The sequence below is a fragment of the Pygoscelis adeliae genome, unplaced genomic scaffold (assembly GCF_000699105.1).
Source record: "Pygoscelis adeliae isolate BGI_AS28 unplaced genomic scaffold, ASM69910v1 Scaffold87, whole genome shotgun sequence".
NCBI lineage: Eukaryota > Metazoa > Chordata > Aves > Sphenisciformes > Spheniscidae > Pygoscelis > Pygoscelis adeliae.
Genome location: NW_008825098.1, coordinates 2756481 through 2761404, shown reverse-complemented (window position 1 = coordinate 2761404; position 4924 = coordinate 2756481). Strand labels below are relative to the sequence as shown.

The window sequence follows — 4924 nt, the reverse complement described above, 5'->3', positions numbered from 1 at the left end:
ATAAAAATTGAGATATCTTGAAAGCGCTTCAGAGAGTCCTTTGATGTCTCCTTTAGTAAACACAATAGGCCAAATTAAGTACTGCTGAAAACTGCCGTAAGAGCTTGGTCATTTTCAGTAACAGCGTAACTCCTGCAGAGTTAGCATGCAGTCTGAAGGCAGCCTGAGGGGTCAAAAAACAGGTATAACAAGGAAAAGCAACCACCTCCAAAGGGATGGCGTAAAGTAGGTCACTACTAGACACCTTTTTGAAGAGATCTCCAACTGATGTACCCTGGCCACCTGAAATTGATAAAACTCTGATTTGCTCCAGAGAGGAGTTCCACCTGCTGAATTCAGCCTGTGTTACCTTATTTTAGCAACTGTGACTAATTGCTCAGCCCTTTGCGCCCCTATTTTAAGATGCTATTTTGCCATGTATGTATATATTATCTATGTTTATTCAGGAATGTAAAGAATCCATATGGAAGAAGAAAACAAAGGTAGGTAGTAACTGCATGACAACAAAACTTCATTTTTCAAAATTGGCATCGTAATTATGCCGTGCACGTGCTCATCTGAGTTTTGTGCTTCAATATCCATAGGGCTGAATCAGCACAGAAAATGAACATTCTTGTTGACACAAACTGCCGCTGACTTGAAAGGAGTATCTTTTTCATTTAGATCAAATGCTAGTTTTGCTGGGAAAAAATGAATACTCTGTATGAATACTAATAAATATCCTGTAGCAATTCTCAGAGATTTCATTGTTTAGGTCTGTGAAAATAACATAATGAATTTTATGTTGTCAAAACTTTCTGCTTGTAAAATAGCTTTTATTTTCTGTAAGGATTTCAAGAGAAGAGAAAAATCTTCTTTAACTGAAAGAAAACTATGTTGTCGCTATGAGGCTAAAAAAGTGCTGAACAATGAAGTGCTGAACAAAATCCTGAAGACCAGGAGATTTTGTGGGGAACTTTGGTCTGTTGATCTCGGTGTAAGTTACTGAAGTATTTTATATTCTTGTGAATCCCACATGACCTTGCACAAGCCGTGAAACCTTAGCATGCCATTATTCAACAAAGCACTCACGCTTTTCACTGGGACTCCTCTGCGGACTTAAATGTTAGATCTTACAACTCCCTACATAGGGCAGCAACAACTTAAAATGGATTAATGTAGGGACTCAGTGTTTTGCCCCGTGACCCAGCAGTGAGACAAAAAGCACTACTATACAAAGGAGACATGTGGAATAGCTTGGAAGTTGTTTCAGTGAGAATGTCAGAGAAGCTGTCGAAGAAACAATGGGAGATGAAGAATTGCCAAGTTGGAATATAAGACAAAAAGTTACCTTTTATCTAATATTCCTTAGAAAGCGAACTGCTGCCTAACACATTGACCTTGGGCTGGACTCCAGATGCAAAAGGGTTTTGCTACCTCTTCTTCCTAACAGAAGGAGACATAATGGTCCCAGATGCAACCGCCGGGGAACTGAGCACGCAGTACAAAGGCTGTAACTATGACCTTGCCGTCCTTCTTGAAGGGGAGAAGCCCCCGGCTACACAGGAAGGGCTGCTGGTCTTTGGTATTTAAAACACGGATCAGGTGGAACCCAATGACATCCCCAAACCTGTTTTTCTTTCACTGTCATGTAATGGCACTTGGGTTGGCAAATTCAGCCTTTTTATTTGTCGTGTTAAGAAAAAGCCAATGGAACAATCTTATTTTATCAGCTTTCTTCTGTGATGTTATTCTTTGTCGTCTCCACTGAATCAAAAGGGTCCCCAATACGGTGAGTTTTGCTCAGATTAAAGAGAGATTTGACTGCAAGCTTGATTTATGATAATTAAAGGAAAAACAAGTTGGACAGGATGCTGAAGAGAAAATTGAGGCCTGGTAATACATGCAAACAGGGAGAAGCTGTTGTTGTTGTTGATCATCTTAGCGCTTTGTTTTCCAGCAGCAGAAGCTGTTGTGTTTTGCCTCCTCCAAACAGGAACTAATAATGATCTACCGGATGGACTAGTAAGAAGAAAGTCTTGCTTTTGTTGAAGTAATTTTTTTTCTTTCCTAATAAGGAAGATCTTTTTGGAAACATTTGGCACCTGGTTTCCCCCTTTCCTCTCAGATACATGAAGCGTCCTGAATGGAACGCTGCTTGGTGTCCAGGGTGCTCAGTTGCTCCACCTGTTTTGAAGACAGGTAGAACAGCATGCTCAAAATGGGAAAATGGCTGGTCTCAGGCAAGCCGAAGTGAAAAACTGACATTGATGCGCAAGCAAGCCACCCTAACCTTTAAACTAAGGCTGGGCTCCTTTTCCCTCGAGTCCCCTCTATGCTGAGGGGAAGTGCTGTAACAATGTATCAAGGCAATCTCCATTCACGCTGGCTCTGCTGGACCATCACAAAGCAGCTGAAACGGGCTGGCACATTCAGCCTTCGGAGGTTATTGCCCGCTTGGCTGCGCAGGGCTCTGTAACGCCGTACTTGAAAAAGCAAACAAAATTCAAAGATGGAGTTCAAGTGAGCTGGTCTGTTCTCAGTATTTTTACGCAAACTGTTTATTACCGTGCCACATCTACTGAGCTATTTTGCATAATAAACCTCTGAAAATGTAACCCAACTCCGCTACCGTATGAGGATTAGACATGGTAATACCTCTCCTCAGCCACTTCTGAGGATTAGCTTCCAAAATCAAATTAAAATGAAGCAAACCCAAATAGTCTGGGTAGTTCCACAATAAGTTGCAAAGCCCATATTCAGTAACCGTCATCTGTGCCTCTTGCATTTTGTATTACTGTATGAGGTATCTGTGCAAGTAGCGTTATAGTACACCTGCCACATATGCTAAAGGTGAGAAGCTCTCTGTCTCTTCTTAAGTTTACGAGGCCTTACTTGCCCGAGTATTACTACTGAAGTAAAAAAATCTATTTATTTGTTTCCGAACACTGAGGGGAAAATACGTGATTTTTACCTCACAATTTGAGCAACAAGAGATGAGGGTGAGAAATATAAAGTTCTCCAAGCAGGACTGTGTGCTGTGACTTGCAGAAATGGCCACAGAACTGTGAGTATGCATCTTGTTTTTCATTCCTACACAAGTCGTTATTTTTTATTCTTTTTCTCAAGTGTATTTAAAGGTAAGTATTTAAACCGATGTGTTTGTTTAAAAAAAAATGACCAGTGAGTGTAATAAAGTGTTTGTCTAAACAGGTATACTAAAACACAATATGCAAACCTGTTTCTGAGCGATGGCTATAAACAGGAGCTATCCAATACATTTTAAATTCTATTTGGGGTCAAATGCTAATAGAGATATTGATTTTAACACGTAACAGTTGAAAGGCGCACAAACAAAACTTGATTTACCAGATTAACAATGCCTGTTGTCTTAAATTAGCAGGGAAAATTACACACTGCCAACAGTATGTTTGCGCTGTTCTTCATTCCTTTCATTACACAGTAAAATGCGAACCGCAAGCCAGATCAAAACTCTTAGTACGGAGTCATATTAGAGGTCATTAATCTCAAATAATAATTAAAAATGTAGAACTGGTACTGTTCAGTACCTAAATCTCCTGAGATGACAAACAATAATGAAAAAGTTCAGGAAGTTTATGAGCAATTTACAAGGCAGAGGGAGATGTCTGTGACAGACAGACAGACATGCTGGTGAGTTGGAGCAGTTTAATAGCATCGTAATCCGACGCAGGCAAGGAACAGCAAGGCATTTTTCAGCAATAGTCTTGATTAAGATGATAAGAACATTAATGAAATAGTTTGGGACTACACTTCCTGAATATGCTGTTCAGTACAATTAAAATAATAAGCAGAAAATGAAGACTACACAGGGAAGTTGCTAGGAATGGTTTAGGTGATGACAGAAAGATAACTGGACTTCACAGGTACAAGGCACTGTTTTCTCTCTAGCCTGTACATGATGCGAATGCTAAAAAACTATGGCAGTCCTACCACAGTACTATTTTTAAAATAATAAAAAAGGGCATTGCTCCCCTAATGCACCGACGGTTATTCTCAAGCTTCATACCGAAAACTTTGTTACACAATCAGGTTTTCTGAATGTGCTGCCTTCGCCGGACAAGTAATAATTAGCTTCCTAGATAGCAAGAAAACTAACAGTAGTGCAATAAAGGCACTATAATGAATGCAAACTCGGTGCGGTGCAATAGATTTAGCTAATTACATGTCCATACTCCCTGGACAGCAAATGCCACGTTTATTAACATGATATATCCCCTCATTACAGCAGAAAGGCAGTCTGGCAATCTTTCGCTGCTTGTTACTTCACGGACGTGGAGTAGGAGTCCTTCCCCACGTACACAACTATGCATAAATCGACACAGTATTACTATCAGAAAAAAGAGTCTGGCCCAGAGTGGTTTCTTGACCTGTGCTGCACAGAACAGAAAGCCTCCAAGGAGCGGGAAGCATCGCAAACGGTATCACTGCAAATTAAAAAATTATTTGATGACCCTGGCCCCTGCGCTGACAGCCTGCGTTACTGTCTCTTCCCTTCGGTGCTGTTTTTTCCCTATACCGAGAAGCTCGGTTTGCTTTAGTTGTACGTGTCGATACCCTGGTAGAACCACGTTTCCAGGCCCCCTACTCCCGCAGCAGGCCTGCGCTCCTTGCTGATGCTGCTCCTCTCCCGGGCAAGGGCGGGCTTTTGGCTGTTATCACTAGCACCACAGCGACAGGTGCGAACCCCTTTGCTCGAGGGCCCCCGCTCCCCCATCGAGGCGCCCCCCTTGCTGCGCTTCCCGGGCGCTGCCCCCCGCTCCCCCATCGAGGCGCCCCCCTTGCTGCGCTTCCCGGGCGCTGCGCGTCCCGCCGAGCCCCGCGGCGGCACAGGGCGTGAAAGCGTCGGCGTTATTTCTTCGAAGCGGAAGAACGTCGGCCCCCGCCCCGCCGCCGCGCGAACTAG

The 4924-nt window shown here is 42.7% G+C and overlaps 1 protein-coding gene across 1 annotated transcript in view; it reads left to right on the top strand.

The window, feature by feature from the left end:
- The first annotated feature begins 3623 nt into the window (after positions 1-3623).
- Positions 3624-4924, top strand: part of UBE2D3 (ubiquitin-conjugating enzyme E2D 3) — a 25344-nt gene continuing 24043 nt past the window's right edge. The window contains exon 1 of the mRNA XM_009327043.1: positions 3624-3628. The gene's annotated coding sequence lies outside the window, so the exon portion shown is untranslated. The remainder of the gene's footprint in view (positions 3629-4924) is intronic.